We start from the raw sequence: 18,233 nt of genomic DNA, 5'->3' as shown, positions 1-18,233 counted from the left end.
TTATTTAGCTTTCTATCCCACTCTTGATTTCCTAAGGATGAATTATTTTTCATTTGAAATAACTTAGGGATTTGGCTGGAAATAATCTGTCCTAAACATAGAAAAGGTGTAATATCCAGCCAAAAAGGTTAAGGATAATCAGAGCAAGGAATTCACTTTGTTTTTGTTATTCCCACCAAGTCTAAGAGAAATAAAGCAACAAACAGGACAAATGCATTAGAGGGTGTCTTTGGGATATTTCCTGAAACAAAATAAAATTCTGTGGTTAACACGTTCTTTCCACTATCATACATTACAGCAGTATGGAAATCTTTCCACAAATTATTTGACACTTCTCCATTCAAGAGGTAGATCTTGACTTCCTTCTCTTTGGGTGAAGGGGCTAGGCTTTGTGATGTGTTTCTCAGAGGTTTTCAGCACCTCAGCAAACATAGAGAATCAAATACCCCATCAGTATTTCCCCAAGAGGACATCAAGACATTTACCAGAATAACTGTACAAAAAAGTAAGGTGAATATCCAAACCTTTTCAGTGCCTCAAGATAAAGTGACACTGATATCAGGGAACCGAAAGCACACATGAATGCCCACTAGACTGTGGGCTAAAGTGAACAGTGTAATAAAAGAGTCTAGGGCAACAAATCTAAAGACTCCTCTATGATTTTCTTGATTACCATGAGCCTAATTGTGGTAGGTACATTTGCAGCTAGAAAAACCCTTATATTGGTTAATTGACCAGTGGAGAAAGAGCCATTATGGTAGCATAAGAACCAAGTGAAACCCCTGGTTTATCTCACCCCTGAAATTTACCAAGCAACACCATTTTTCTGGGTGGAATTGTAGAGATTAGTGCCATCCTCAATGATTCAAGGATATTCATGTAATGGTTCCCATGATATTCCCATTTAATTCTCTTGCAATTTGAATGGCTCTTATAAAAATGATATGAATGACAATAGAATACTGTAGACTTAACTAAATAACTCTGATTGCAACTGCAATGTGGGTGTATTAATTTTACTTGAACATACCAACACAACATGTATGTATCTATTTAGTATGTATCTATTGATCTGGCAAATATATTTGGTTCAATCCCCATCAGTAAAGGTAATTTTAAAACTCAGCCCACCTTTACATAGGAGGGGCAGCAAATAATCACAGGCGTGGTCCAATACTATGTTAAATCACTTGCTCTCAGTCTGTCATAATATAGTACACTAGAGGCCCAGTTCATGAAAATTCATGCACTCGGGAGAGGGAGGGTCTCTCAGCCTGGCCTGTGCCCTCTTGCAGTCTGGGACCCATTAGGGGATGTCCACCTGCTGGCTGAGGCCCACTCGGCCAGGTGATTGGGCCTAAGCTGGCAGTCAGACATCTCTCTGGCAGCCTGGGATCCCTAGGGGGATGTCCGACTGATGCTCAGGTCCACTCCCTGGGAGAGGCCCCCACCACCGCTGCTGCATTAGCAGCGTCAGCTTGGCTTGTGGCTGAGCGGTGCTCCCCCTGTGGGAGTGCACTGACCACCGGGGGCAGCTCCTGCATTGAGCATCTGCCCCCTGGTGAGCATCATAGCAACCAGTCATTCTGCTGTTAGAGTCAATTTGCATATTACCCTTTTATTATATAGGATAGGATGCTTGTTCATCCTCATATTCTGCAGAATTTCACTGTATTTCTATAGAGAAAAAGAACATGACATGCTAATTAAAACTGGCAAGCATAAAGCACAAGTACTCTGAATGGCCCAGTTAGAAACATTTGAGCTAGAGGATGGAAGATGAATCGGCAAAGATTCATGAGCCAGATCATTAAAGAGAGTCTTAGGAGTCCAGTGGTATGTTTATTTTTAGGATATTCCTTTTAAAATAAAGGACAGGTTGTATCTTGCACTTGCTACCTTTAAGAAAGAGATACACAATTTGGTGAGTCTGTTTGAATTTTGGAAGCAGCATATATGACATTTGAGAATACTGCTCCAAGTAATTTATCAGGTAACTTAGAAGGCTGCCAGGTTGAATAGAGTCCAGAAGAAGACAAAATTCTGGAGGATGTCCAGACTAAGTGCTGAGAAACCTGCTAAGAGTTTCGCAGAATGAAGAGTTATCCAGAGTTCAGATATATGGCTCTAAACCAATAAAAGAAGTGGAGGAACAAATCATTATGCTTTTATATTTTACATGATACATATTTGTTCTATATAAAAGTTTGTTTTTGCTTTTATAGAGTAGGTAATGGAATAACACTAGGAAGTGGATTCATGCTTTATTAAAAAGAAAAAAAAAGAGGAAGTAAGAATATCATTTACCCTGAACACATTCATAGCCAGATTCATTGGTGTACTCTACTATCTTTAGAATAATATACTAAAAACAAGGAAATGTTATAAATGGAATAGAGAGAAAGGCACATCATTTTCTTTATTCTCTGCATGTAGGTGACAGCATAAAGAAGTGAAAAAAATAAACATTTTGTTAAAAGTGAATTAGTTTTAGTTTACTAAAAGGTAGTAAAAACATAAAGGTTAATTTGCTCTTTAGACATCTTTATAAATCTATATACATTGCTTAAGAGTGTGGTCTCTGAAGTCAAATATACATGGCTTCAAATTTTACACTACCATTAATTATATAATATTTCACTCATATTCATATGATTTTATATTTATATATTACATACATGTGCATACATACACATATATATGAACTTTGCTCATAGTCAACATGTATAGTTATATATATATTTTAGAGGCCCGGTGCACAAAATCTGTGCACAGGAGCGGGGGGCGGGGCCCCTTACTGCCCCCCCTGCTGGCCTGGTCTCCCCAAACTGTCCCTCTCTGCCAGCCGAGTTGCCCCTAACTGCCCCACCCCACACCCCACAGGCCTGGTCACCCCACACAGCCTGCTCTTCAGTCATTTGGTCGTTCCTCACCAATCATATATATATTTACTGGAAAGGAAATATTTTTCAGCATAATATGGGATGGTCATTTATATTTATCAATTGTATTTTTGTTCATTTAATAAATAATTGCTGAGTTTATTCCATATGCTAAATTCTGTCCTAAAATGAGGAATGGACAAGACGTGATCTCCACCTAAAGGAGCGTACATTTCATTTCTAAGCAAGGAAGAATGATATCTATCTGCATCATCATATTTTCAACTTTTAATATAAGCACTTTTACTCTCCCAAAGAATATTAGAAATGAATACAACATATAGAGGCAGAAGTTAGAGATTAGTTGGCAAAAATTCAATCATTATGTTCTGCTTAGCCTCAGAGCTCCTATATCTAATATACTACACCAACAATGTACGCTACCTTGAATGACTGTTTTGTACACTTTCAGATATCTGAACCAGCCTCAAAATCTCTTTCATCTCTTTCATCTCTTTACGTATTATTAGAACCCAACCCTTATTAGTTTCCTTTCTATGTTACAATAACCATGCAACCTGAACAAAATGCCAAGTGCTACCTAGTCCACCAAGAGTTCAGTGCCACAAAGTATGGCTTAGTGCCACATTCTGTTATTCAAAATAATTAAAATCAATATATCTTTAATTGTGTCTCTCATAATATCAAAATCGAGCCAGATTATAATTCCTGGCATTGAGGTACCATTCCTTAATAACTCATTTTCCTTTTTGCTTTTACTTTTTAACCCTTCTTTTTCCACATGAAATTCTCCCCAATACCCTGACTACATAGACCCATCTTTTTCAATTATTTATTGTATATTATACATTTACTAGAGGCCCGATGCACAAAAACTTGTGCAAGAGTAGGCCTTCCTTCCCCTGGCTGCCGCACCAGCTTCCGGCACCCGGGACCTGGGCTTCCCTCCTCTGGCTTCCCTTCACTCCGCCCCAACTTCGTCAGGTCTAATTAGCATATTACCCTTTTATTATTAGAGATTAGTTATATAGAGAAATAACTTGGAATAAGCCGAACAGGATAGATTCTTAATAGGTCATATTGAAAAGGCACATATGTTTCTAAAGTTTCCACCATTTTCTTAGAAATTAAACAGTCATTTGATAACCAAAGATGCTCCATGTAAGACTCATTACTGATTCCAGAAATGTTTGTATTTCATTGAATGTTTCCTATTATCATATTAATGAATATATCAGTAGTAATATTTATTTATTATAATAAATTATCTAAACAATTTTAATATTAGTATCTTTAGCTCAAAATATCTACTGCCTTTTAAATATGATACAGTATTATAAATTTATGAGTAGTCCACTGAAGTGCAAGTAAGAATTAAAATTAAGAGATAATATGTCATAAAATCAAATACGTTACTTTTGTACTAAGTATTGTATGTAAATTTTGAGGGATTACGCAAATTTACGTCTTTCTTCATCCAGGAGCTTACCTCTCTATGAAGTGTTTTTAGTCATAAAAATTTAGATCAAAGAGTACATAGGCATTCAACTCCAAGAGAAAAAAAAATAGCTACTTAGTCTTCCTTTTAAAAAAATTTATATTATATTATTTTCCAGTAAGACTTTTCATTATGCAAATATATTTATTTCCAAGAGTTTCCCCAATGTGACTGCAAGAGTCAATATCAAGTCCTTTTCTGGAAACTCCTTTTAGTTGGATTCTAGAAGAGCCTAGGCCATGAAGAGTTTGCCTACGTTTTAGACAGTGAATTCCCTGATGTTCCGGCAGTAAATATTAACCTGGTCGGCAAAGAATCGAGAATCCTTCCTGGCTGGGGGCTGGATGGTTTGAAGAGTTGGACAGATTCTCCTCAGGAAGTGGGGGTGGAGGGGTGGGGGCGTTCTCCTCGAAACTGGAACTCATGTTCCTCATGTATGTGTGATATTTAACTATATCTTGGCTCATTTTATCCACTCTGTCCATCAGCAACTGCAGATTCTTTCCCAAATGATTGCTGCTAGTAAGACTGAGCATTTCACGATTATCTGCTACAACTGACTTCTCAAGTTCCCACATTAGTCTGTTGATCAGATGTAAATTTTTAATTAGGATCAGCACTTCAAACATATGCTCAAAGGTGATTCTTCCCTTAAAAATCCTTCTCTTTACAAACTTCCATCAGTTTGGGAGTCAGTCTGTATGCTTCCAGTGAGAGAGACCCTTGGGGAGTTTTTATGGGGTCATAAATGAGAACCACACACTCTTCGATGGCATGGTGGTAACTGAACTGAGAAGCCAGGAGCACCTAGATGACAAACAAGCCATACGGTATGTGGACTGGTACCAGCGCAGGTGGAGATGGTCAGTGTTTACATCACGAACACTCTGCATCATTTCCATCTATTGTCAAAGTCAGCAGCATCTTCTGGGTGCTCTGGGGAAGCAAAGCAGTTGGTAATTTCAAGCCGATCTTCTACAACAAGGCCCAAAAGCAGTCTTTGGACTACCTCAGTTCCTTGTTCTTTCTCTTGATAAAGCTTTATTATCTTTAATACCACCAAGCCATCTATCTTTACTTGCTACAGGGCTGGATCTCCGGAACTGCCTTTACCGTTGCCTTCCCCTGTCACACTGGTGGTGTAGCTGGCGAGGTGTGGCTGAGCTGGTGCCTTCCTTCTTGTTAGCATTTTTCCAGCAGAACAGCCTCTTTTGACCAGGGTTTTCATAGTACAGTCGTGAACAATACCCAACCAACACTTATTTGGGGGTTTTCATATTTAAAGCTGGAATTTATTCAATAAGTTTCACTTTTTGTGTCCTAGGCATTGTTCATAAGCTAGAGGATAACTAAAATTTATTTACCATTTTCTATACATTAGCTCATTCAATCCACACAGCAATTTTTGAGGCAAACATTATCTCTATTTTACAGATGAATAAAATGTTTTCTGAGAGATTGAGAAATTTTCCATAGATATACAACTAATATATGGCATAGGTGAGATTCAATCTTAAATTATGTCTGACCTTTAAATTCTTTCAAGCTACACAAAATACTTTCATTGCATATAATATATACTCATATATAATCCCCAGTGACTAAAAATAATCAACATATCTAAGATTATGAATAAGAATAACATATACATAAAAATAGGCATTTATGTGTTGATGGTATTTAGTTTACTTTTACACAATAGAAAAAAAGAAAGTTTGAGAAAGAAAAAGAAAAATCACTACAATGAAATCTGGTGGGAAGAGATTATACTTCCCTTGGTAGAAATTCCACTGTAGTCATAATTTTAAAAAGTTGATTCTCTCATTTCACAGTGGCAGAGATCCAGACTACTTTTATCTTATTTGGTTGTGGCTTCCGGTCTCATGGTACGAAAGATAAATCTTTCAGAATCTGCTGAGGCTTCAGCCATGACCTCTGCCTTCTATCCATCAGGAGAAGGTGTGGAAGAAAAACATAACTTTGTTCCTTAATGGCATTCCCTAAACACTGAATTTAGCATTTGCCCTACTTCCTACTGGCCAGAATTTTGTTTCAGATCAACACCTGTTTGTAAGAGAAGCTGGAAAATATTTACTTTACTCTTGACAGCCCAATATCAGTTAAAAATTGGACGGTAATTTACTATGGAAGAAGAGGTGAATGAGTACTGAAGGGCAACCAGACTTTAACTTTCCAAACCAAACTCATTACCATTCTTCATGTCTAGATTTTCCTCTTGTCATTATTAATAACCTCGTCTTTTTGCTCTTCACTCAGACTAAAATCTTCTTTTAAATGTATCCTAGGGAGGCATTGTAGAACAATGAGAGATTAAATTGGTTTTATAAAGAATTAGTGAAGAAAAAATATAACATAAATATACAAAAACAAAAATAAAACACTAAAAGGAAATAGTCTTAACATTAGAACCTAATGAAAATTTTGGAGAAGAAAATAAAAAATGTTCAGCCAGGCCAAAATGGCTCGGTTGGTTGTGTGTCACCCAGTGCACGGAAATGTGCCAATTTGATTCCTGCTCAGGGTACATGCCTGACTGGTGGGTTTGATCCCCAGTCAGGGAGCATATGGAGGGCAACCAATTGATGTTTCTCTCTCATATTCATCTGTGTCTTTCTGTCTCTCCCTTCCTTGCTCTAAGGCTGTAAAAAAGAAAATGAAAAATTTCCTTAAACTATCGACAATTTTATAGATAAATGAAGACATTTTGTTGATAGCATCATTCCCTATCAGATTATTTTTACACCCCAAAAGTATCTGTTAATATTTTAATCTGATTGTAAAGTATATGAATATCTAACCACTGTACTATAAACCTGAAACTGATACAAAATAATATTGAATGTAGGGTATAATTAAAAAATAAAAAAAAATGCCTTGTTTCTGAATTTTCAGATAAGGGAAATCAAAAGTCACTTATCCCCAAACTCCATAAGCACACATATCACATCACAAACATGTGCATATCACAGGACTCTGAGTCATGAGAGAATTAGTGGTCATAAGATTTAGTAAATGGAAGAAAAGAAAAAAGTCATTACAGATGAGGAAGTTGGCCAGATGAAGAATTATAGATGCATAAAAAAGGGACAAATTACTAAAGTTATAAGAATAAATTTGGTCTCATAAATGAGTAGTCATTGAGAAATAGGCATTACATTAGAACTTACCACATAGTTTTACAATATGGAAAGTCTTTCTAACTTAGTTTCATAAATGTCTTACTTCACACTAATGTTTAGTCATCCACAACATACAATTTTGAGCCCTTTAAGTATTCCCAAATTAGACATGTTATGACAGCCATGTGATCAATTCATTCAGGATTTGTAGCCAAAAGCAAGAAAAACAGAAACCTTAGTATATTACAGAGTAGTGTTAATTGTATTCTTATAAATTATAAATGTTTTATGTCCTGATAGATTACTTAGCACATTTAAAGCATGAAGCTATTCAAAGTAATCATTTTAGAATAGGATCTTGAGAAATAAACAGCCCCGATTTCCATAGCAATTCAGTCTCTACAGGAGAAATTACCATTGACTTATTCTTGCTGAAAAACTTATCAGGAAAAGTTATCTCTCGGTCATTAGGATGAAGGCTAATGCTAGGGAACAGGAAGAGTTGCAGAAGGTTTGCTTATATTCCTAATTGAAAGGCAGGAAATAGCAAGATGACTTTTCCTCTTGATTTTTACCCCAGTAATTACATGTTGACCAGTTGTTAACTAAAGGGCAGAAGGATCTCTTAACTTAGAGACCCTATATCTGTACTATAAAAGGTGAAAATTAGTACGCAAAGTACTTTCCCTAAAACTTTTCTCCAATTTATACATTCTTGCCTAAAACATTTACTTTTTTCCATCTGGTTTCACTCTTACAAAGATTATGAGATGCACAAAATAGTTAAGTACAATATTTTTCTGTCGGCCGTTTTGAGAAGGGATAAGCATTCCCTGCTCACAGCAACCATATAATGTTTGATCCTGAGCACCTTTTACACATATAAAAACATAATTGGTGTTTCATTTCTTCAATGCAAATTTACACAATTTCTTAAGAAGAGCCTATTGTAATCTCTTAAGTGAGGTATTCTAACCACCTTTAAAAATTGCAAACTTGCCCTAGCAAGATTGGTTTGGCTCAGAGGAGAGAACATTGGTCCAAGGACTGAAGAGTTTCTGGGTTCAATTCACTCAAGGGCACCTATTACATACTTCACACTTTGGTTGCAGGCTCGAGCCCTGGGAGTCAGGGCGCGTGTAGGAGGTAATTAATCAGTGTGAGTCATTGATGTTTCTCTCTCTCTGTCTCTCCCTCCTTTCTACTCTCTCTAAAAATCAATGGCAAAATATCCTCGGGTGATGATTCACAACAACAAAAAATCGCAAATTCAAATGCTGGGACTAATTAACCTTAGCATTGTGTCATGACTACTGAGAACTTGGGGAAGAAAAGCTTTCTGGTTTTCACCATGGCAGATTGGATGGCTTGGAGATGAAGGATGGACTGGAGGGAGAATGGGCAGGAGAACCAGAAAGCAAACAAATATAAAACAGATACAGGATTTGAAAAGAGAACTAGCACCCAGTAAGTACAAAATGGAATGAAAAATCCTGCTTTTAGAGCACTGTTGAGGTGAGAGCTTCTCCAATAAGCAGGATAGACTTCTTCATAACTGAGCACATGTTCATAACTGAGGCCCGGTCCTCCCTCGTACTTACGGTGAATATATCCTGGGAGATGGTATGTGGAGTGGGGAATATTGGAGCAACAAGAGAATCAGCTTACACACTTGGGCTTCAGAGTTGGAGATTCTGGCTTCTTTACTTTGTGAAACTAGGCAAGTTAGTTAAACTCCTAAGTTTCAATCTTCTCAACTCTTAAATAATAGTTTCATAGGAAAATCCTATTAAGTAAGATATTAATATAAATATATTATGTATCATATTAAGTAATATTTAATGCACATAGAAATTACTACATGGCCAGCATTGTAGTGAAGGCTTTTTTCATTCACAAACTCTTTATTCCATTCAACACAGAGAGATGAATACTATTTTTACTTCCTTTGATACATGAAAAAACTCATAATTTAGAGACAACCTGTGCAAAGTTTTTGTCACAGTCCTTCATATACAAGTAGAGCTCAATAATCGGGAATCTTTGCTACTTAAAATATTGCCCATGTATTTTATATTGTATAGGAAAATAGCACAGCTTCAGAAAAAGAATGTAGCCAATGACAAATATATTTGGATAGAAAAGAAATATTGCAACAAAAATTTAAGAAAAACCATAATTATATCTACCTGACAACTCTTATTGAACTAAAAGTTTATAGAACTGTTAAGTATTCCTTTAAAAAAAGACTCAATTATTCATTAAAACAGGGGAATCATTAAAAAATAAGACTTCCTTATTTTAGATTTAGAATGCTTTCCCCACTAAGGTTTAAGAATGAGAATTTTGCCAAAACCAGTTTAGCTCAGTGGATAGAGCGTCGGCCTGTGGACTGAAAGGTCCCAGGTTCGATTCCGGTCAATGGCATGTACCTTGGTTGCAGGCACATCTCCAGTATGTGCAGGAGGCACCTGATTGATGTTTCTCTCTCATTGATGTTTCTAACTCTCTCTCTCTCTCCCTTCCTCTCTGTAAAAAATTAATAAAATATATTTTTTTAAAAAAATGAGAATTTTGATTTTTAATTCTGATGTCAATAAAGTTGAGAATCATTAATTATGAACATTATAGTGAATAAATATCCAGGCAATTCCATTTCACACATAATCATTTATGAGAAAGTGATATTTAATGATTTTTGGTTTTCTTTTTAGAAAAAAAGACAAAAATGTAAAAAACTCTTAAGATCTATAGATTTTTCTTCCCCCCGCCTCCCATCGCCTCCAGGAAGCAGGAGATATAGGTCAGAAAAAGCAGTGTTTTTAATAATTCTATTTCCCTTTTAAATTTAATGTCTTGATAATTGTTCAGATGATATTCTGTAGTAATAGGTCCAATTTTTTGACAGCTACATAATGTGCTAACAATCCTAAGTCTTTTTCTCATAATCATTTTTTCCTTTTAGTTATATCTCAGGGGAATTGTCAGATAGTTCTTTGAAACTGCTATCTTATTACAAATTTGGGGTGTAAGTCCTGTGAATAATTTTGGACTAATGTTTGGCCCTTTGGCTCCAGGTTAAAAACATGTGGTAAAAATACCTTTCTCTCTCTGATGATTAGTGATGTTGAGTATTTTTTGTATATCTATTGGCCATCTGTCTGTCCTCTTTGAAGAAGTGTTTATTTGGGTCCTTTCCCATTTTTTAATTGATTGATTGTCTTATTTTTGTTGAGTTGTATAAGTTCTTTATATATTTTGGAAATTAACTCCTTATCAAGTATATCACTGGCAAATATGTTCTATACAGTGGGCTCCCTTTTCATTTTGGAGATGGTTTCTTTTGCTGTGCAGAAGCTTTTTAGTTTGATATAGTTCCATTTGTTTAGTTTTTCCTTTGTCTCTCTTGCCCTAGGAGAAGTCTGAGATCTTACTGCCTATGTTTTCTTCTATTTGTTTTTTGTGGTTTAGTGACTTACATGTAAGTATTTTATCCATTTTGAATTTATTCTTGTGTATGGTGTAAATTGATGGACTAGTTTCATTTTTTTTAAACGTATCTATCCAATTTTCCCAACACTATTTATTAAAGGGACTGTCTTTAATCCATTGTATACTCTTGCCTCCTTTCATACCTGCCAGAATGGCTCTGATCAATAAATCAACAAACAGCAGTGCTGATGAGGACGTGGAGAAAAGGGAGCTCTATCGCACTGCTGGTGGGAACGCAGACTGGTGTAGCCACTGTGAAAAACAGCATGGAGTTTCCTAAAAAAATTAAAAAATGGAACTGCCTTTTGACCCAGCAATCCCACTCTGGAACTATATCCTAAGAATTGTGAAACACCAGTCAGAAAGAATATACACACCCCCATGTTCACAGCAGCATTATTTCTAACAGCTAAGATCTGGAAACAACCCAAGTACCCATCAGTAGATGAGCAGATAAGAAAGCTGTGGTACATTTATTTTTACAATAGAATACTATGTTATTGTTAAAAAGAAAGATATTTTACTCTTCGCAACAAAACGTATGGAACTGGAGTTAAGTGAAATAAGCCAGTCAGAGAAAGATAAATATCATATGATCTCACTAACATGTGGAATCTCATAAACATAATAGACTGCTGAACAAATATATCCATAAGCATGGGTGCATGGAACAGATTGACAGATCTCAGAGTGGAGGGGGAGGGGGGACAGGGTGAAATTAACCAAAGAGCTTATATCCGTATATGCATAGCGCATGGACACAGACAGTAGCGTGGTAAAGGCCTGGGGTGGGACGGGGTCCAGGGGAAAATAGGGGGCAATAAAAAACAAACTTAAAAAGAAAAAGAAAATAAATGTACCTGCCAAGTTCTCTTAGGAGTCAATCTAATTTAAAATTTGCAGTTCAAGGCAGCCATCTGGAACTTGACTATCACTGAGGAAAGGGAGGAGATCACTTCCATTGTACAATGGAGATAAAAAGTGTTTATTTCCTCTCACGCTGATTAAATATTAAAGGGAAAGGTTAAAATGGAGACTACGAAAAGCAGAACTTTTGTCCCATATGTTCTCATTGCCTACCAATGTAAATTTGAAAGCATTGTGTGAACCGGCAGCTCCTAAGGCTGCCAATAGCAGGAACTGAAACAATCTAAAATTAGACATTAATGGGGGAAATCTCAGGGGATGCTAAAGCATGTTCTTTTTTTTGTTTTGTTTTCTTTTGTGTTATTAAGTAGATGCTGTAAATCATAGGTCAAATGTTCTGAGATGCTTCCAAACATCAATTCCCTTTTACACTGAGCACAAATACCAAGAGAACACTCACAATATAATGAGAAATTACTTATATTAAACACACAAAAGGCACAACTACCAACCAATTGAGACGAAGTTGAGCTATAAAACTATGTAAGGGGGAGATAATAACAAACAACAACTTAGAAATTAATAAAAAATATCCAATTACAATGTGTCATTTTGAGAGAGAAAAAGAATGACAGTGAGAGATAGAAGCTAGAGAAGGAGAGAGGAGAGAGCGAAAGAGGCAGGCAGGAGAGTGAGAGAGAGAGAGAGAGAGAGAGAGAGAGAGAGAGAGAGAGAGGAGAGGAACTAGGACTAAAACTAAAAATATAGCCCTAGCCATGTGGCTTAGTTGGTTGGGCATTGTCCCATACACCAAAAGTTTACTGGTTCAATTCCTGGTCCTGGCACATGCCCAGGTTGCAGGCTCAATCCAGAGATTCTGCAGGAAGCAGCAATTGATGTTTCTCTTTCTCTCTCCCTTTCTCTTCCTCACTCTCTAAAAAAAAACAAATTATATATATATGACACTAAGAATCTAAGCCAGTCTTTACCTATGGAGGGAACCCCTTCCTATCAATCATAAACTCAACCCTGACTTGCCAGCAATTCAATAAAATCTTTACATTTACTGGAGTTTTAGTAAATGCCAGTGAGTGGTCCTGCCACTGAGGATTTTATCAGCTATAGGGGGAGAGAGATAATAAATAAAAAAAATAAATCTGTCCTGGCCGGCTTGGCTCAGTAGATAGAGCGTCGGCCTGTGGACTCAGGGGTCCTGGGTTCGATTCCGGGCAAGGGCACATGCCCAGGTTGCAGGCTCAATCCCCAGTAGGGGGCGTGCAAGAGGCAGCTGATCAATGGTTCTCTCTCATCATTGATGTTTCTATCTTTCCTTTCCTCTCCGAAATCAATAAAAATATATTTTAAATAAATAAATTAATAAATAAATCTGTGCAGAAATGGCTTAGAAAAGTTATTAATTTGACAAACTTCATTCGGCATTTCAGCTAAAGATGGCAAAGACAGAGACACTGACATAAAAAATGTTAATAGAAAAAGAAGATTAAAATAAAGAGCATGTAATGTGTGATTGAAAGTAATGGGAGTAAAATGGAGTGAAGAGATGGTGACAGACACCAACCACACTGAAGTGATGAGCTGATTCAAATTCAGACTTGATTTTCTAGTCAGAATCTCAATTAATAGGGTCTCAGAAATTTACGTTTTAACAAGCTTTTAGAATGTCTTATATTAAATGTTCTAGTCTAATCAGATAAAATAAACTTTTCGCTATTATCAGAGATCATTAGCATGGCTGATATATTTTTCCAATATAACATAGCATTATTATTTTTTCATATTCTTAGAATTATGCATTATTGAATTTATGTCAGTGGCTTTTCTTTATTAAAAAAATATTCAATGTTGACATAATTATGTCCCCATTAAATATGTCAGTGGTTTTTCAATTGAAACACAAAAATGCCGTTTTTATAGGCCAAAATTATCTTTAAATATCAGTATTTACCTATAATTCAAATTACCTACCAAAAATTCACAAATATTCAAAGAAAAATATCAAACATTTTAGATTGTTTATGAAAGTGCTAGCCAGCTAGCTTAATTAGGAAGGTTTAGGAAATAAAAAAGGTCCATGGGAGAGGAATGCATAGATGGGGACTTGAAGACGCCAGGGTGCTTATCTTACTTGTACAGAGGATAGAGAAATGCCTTAGGAGGGAGGGGTCCAGGCAGATGGAAACATTTCTGGCCTGAGGAATTAAAACAGCTATAAACCAAGGACAGAGGTATCTCTGGCCTGAGCAATGAAAGTGACCATAAGTTAGACCAAAAGTAGCCCTGACCTGAGCAGCTGGGAGAGCTGTAAGATAAAACATCCCAGGCCAGCACAACTGAGAGAAAGCTATAAGATAAAATCAAAAATGACTCCAACCTAAACAGATAAGATGACCAAAACGAGGAGAAGTGCAGATGTGGGGGTGGTGAGAGCTGATCACAGGGCTAAGGTCCTACAGTAGAAAAGAATCGCCTCCAGCCTATTTAATGCCTCAAGACAAAGAAAGAGCGTTCACCCTTCTTAGGGCACCCCTCTGTCTCTCCAGGAGGGAAGAGTTTTAGGATTAGGAACTTAGAGGACACAATTCTTAGGTGACCCCTTTGCCCGCCTGTGCCAAGAGGAGCAAAGTTTTAGGCTTAGAATTTAGAATTAAGGTTTTAGAAGTAGCATTTGCTTGCAATAAAGTTTCTGTACTTTTCACCTACCACCCTTCGTCTGTGGCTTCATTCTTCGAATCCATTTGGACAAGGACCAGGAAAGAAATCACTCTCCTCAATAAAATAACCCAAATCATTTATACATCTTAAATCTTATTATTAAACATAAAAACTTTGTCACAAACATGTCAAAAACTAAGTTTTAGTGCATGTGCCAGTTGAGAGTCTAATATGCCAGGCTTTATTTTAAACCCTAGAGACACCATAGTGAAGAAAGCAAAAATAATATTCTCTTACAGGTTATATTAATAATTTGAACAAGCTTTTTAAAGTTACCTAAGAACTAGGCTTGAAGTAGGAAAACTGGATTCTAATTTTATCTTGGACCTACACTAACTGAATTACTTTGGGGGAAAAAAAAGTCTCTAACCCATGACATAAAAAGTTACTATATTGTTGACAGTATTACAGATCCCCCTCCATCTCTCCTTTTATTCCCTCCACCTGAATATTTTTTTAAATTATACTTCAAAAAATGTTTTTATATAATCTTTACATATCACCTAGCCATAAGGCCTCAAGCTTCTGTTTCCCCAGATATTATAAACTTTCATGCTTTTCTTAGATATGTCAATCATTTGTTAATACCTTACTTTAGAATACAGTTAATTTGCATTTTGCTCAATTTCTTTAAAGTAGGAGTTCTATTTTGTTTATTGCTTCCTTTTAACTATCATTTCATTTGTACCTCTGATAGGTATATTTTCCTTTATTTAATTTCTTAGTATTCATAGCATCATAGAATAGAGACAGGACAAAGTATTTTCCTAAAGGATAGCACATTCTGCATTTTTCCTCTTGAAAACCTTAAAGAAAAAAAGATAAAGGACCACCAGGAAGCAGCCTACATTCCCTCTAAGAAACATATCATGACCTGAGCAAACTGTGCTTATTCGGGGCCCAATGTTTCCAAAATTCAAAGGAAAGACAAAATAAAACAAAAACACACAAAATAATGTTGGTTTTAATTATTTATAAGGGCAAAGTAGTTTTATATAATCATTTCTCTTAAATTTGAGACATTTTCTTATTTCCATTTTCTTTTTTTAAATTTTATTGGCCACATTGGTTAATAGGTTCATATAGGTTCAAGTGTGCATTTGTGGTACATGATCCGTATATTGTTTCTGGGCTCACTACCCAGTCAAATAATCTCTGTCACCATATTTTTGGCCTCTTGTATCCTTTCGCTTAGGATAATCCTACCCACTGTGGACGAAAAGGGGCTACATATGCTAACCTGGCTAGCTCAGGGAAGGCCTGAGTGGCAGCCGTGCAAACTCAAAAGACATAAACTAAACACCAAGAATGGTCTGAAATTAAAACCTTTGGTTAAAAAGCAGTTTATAGCGGATAGTCATGTCCTAAGCCAGCATCTTCCCTAACAAAGGTCAACTTCGATCTTTACTGAGCCTATTATATTTTTGCATCTAAGATAACAGATCTGTGAAATGCCAGCATAACTTGTAACTTCCCTTTTTCTTCCTCTCCCACCCCCACCCCCCATCCAGGGCACAACCAGGGCACCCTGGCACCAGGACAGGGATCACAAATTCCTTCATTGTTATTGTTATCATGTTAATTGTTGACTCTTAACTACATTGTGCCCACCTATGTAAAAGAAGCATGTGTCTACCACTTTACTTTTATCCAATCCCAGAGGTTCCCCCCCAGCTTTGGTTTCTCCCACCTCCCTAATATATCACCAATGGATTTCATGTCACCCACTTAGGTCTCCACTTTTGATGGTAATTTATAAAAATAGGTGGAAAACCACCATTTCTGGAGCATTATCCTAATACATTGAGATTCTGCTTCCCAGCAATTCTCAACAGTATGGCTCAAATAAACTCACCACATTCTTTACAGGTTTGAATGTTTTCTTGCATTAACACCACCCACCCCCTTCCCTCTGGTAATCACCATACTGTTGTCTATGTCTATGAGTTTCGGTTTTATATCCCACATAAGTGTTTTTAGCTTTTTCTGACTGACTTATTTTGCTTAGCATAATATTCTCAAAGTCAATCCATGTTGTCACAGATGGCAATATTTCATCTTTTCTTAGAGCTGAGTCTAACTTAAATGTTAGTCTCAGGACCATAGGAAGAAAACATGGGAAGTAAAATCTTAACATTTCTCATGGCAACATTTTTTTCTCATCTATTACTTTGGGCAAGGGAAACAAAAGAAAAGAAAAAGATAAACACCCACCTCCCCCGACCCCATCAAACTAAAAAGGTTTTGCACAGCAAAGGAAGCCATCAATAAAATGAAAAGACAACCACTGAATGGGACGACATATTTACTGATACATCTGATAAGGGCTTATTATCCAAAATTTATAAGAAACTTATAAAGCTCAACACCAAAAAAACAAACAATTCATTTAAGAAATGGGCAAAGGACCTGAATAAACACTCCTCTAAAGAGAACATAAACATGGCTTTATATATATATAATCACTATCTTATTTACAACTAGAGGGCCAGGTGCCTGAAATGAAATTTGTGCACTTGGGGGGTGGGGGGTTCCCTCAGCCCGGTCTGCACCCTCTCCAATATGGGACCACTGGCTCCTAACCACTCACCTGCCTGCCTGCCTGATCACTCCTAACTGCTCTCAACAAACAGTGTTGGCAAGGATGTGAAGAAAAGTGAACTCTACTGCACTGTTGCACATACTGTGGAAACTCGGTCTGATCGCCCCTAACCACCTCTGCCTTGGCTTTGTCCGGAGGACGTCTGGAAGAATGTCAGGAAGACGTCTGGTCTAATTAGTGTATTACTCTTCTATTAGTATAGATAACCAAGATTGGAAGCAGTCCTAGTGCCCATCAGTAAATATGTTTTAAGCGCTTTCTATGCCTCAGAAACAGTAGAGGAGACAAAAATTAAAAATAGAAATAAAACATGTTCTCTGTTCAGAAGGACCTTTCAGTTAAGTTCCTTACTTTCACAGTTTGTTCCACAGGAAATTGAGAAGGAAGCAGTATAAAGCTATTAGGGTCTGGTGGAAGGGAGGAGATGTGGGGGAAGGGACGTTCTTTTTTGTTGTTGTAATCCTCACCCAAGAATATTTTTCCATTGATTTTGATGTTTAGAGAGAGTGGAAGGCAGAGGGAGAGATAGAAACTTTAATGTGAGAGAGAATAGCGATTGGTAGCCTCCTGCACACACCCAGACTAGGGCCAGGGAATCTGCAACCAACAAATGTGCCCTTGACTGGAATCCAACCTGAGACCCTTCAGTCCATGGGCTGATGCTCTATGCACTGAGCCAAACCAGCTAGGACAAGGAGGTTCTAATAAGGATTAGAGCCTCAGGACCACAAAAATGCAAAACCCCACCCCATCCTCTCAATTTTTATTCCCTAACTTTTTTCTAGATGGGACATTAAACTAAAAGAAATCAAGATAACATTGTGCTGTTGCAAATAGTAGGAGTTCCTTCTGATCAGGTGCTCAAACCTCAGAGAGAAGGTAGGGGAAGGTGGGGGTAAGGGGGAGAGATCAACCGAAGGACTTGTATGTATGCATATGAGCATAACAAATGGACGCAGACAACAGGGGGTGAGGGTGAGGGCATGATTGGGGGGTAG

The 18,233-nt window shown here is 36.9% G+C and overlaps 1 pseudogene; it reads right to left on the bottom strand.

The window, feature by feature from the left end:
- Nucleotides 1-4,656: 4,656 nt before the first annotated feature.
- LOC102754385 lies at nt 4,657-6,622 on the bottom strand (annotated as a pseudogene).
- Between the last annotated feature and the right edge of the window lie 11,611 nt (nt 6,623-18,233).

Source organism: Myotis davidii, unplaced genomic scaffold (assembly GCF_000327345.1).
Source record: "Myotis davidii unplaced genomic scaffold, ASM32734v1 scaffold125, whole genome shotgun sequence".
In the NCBI taxonomy this organism is placed as follows: domain Eukaryota; kingdom Metazoa; phylum Chordata; class Mammalia; order Chiroptera; family Vespertilionidae; genus Myotis; species Myotis davidii.
The sequence above is the reverse complement of the archived record's forward strand: the minus strand, read 5'-3'. Positions and strand labels throughout refer to the sequence as shown.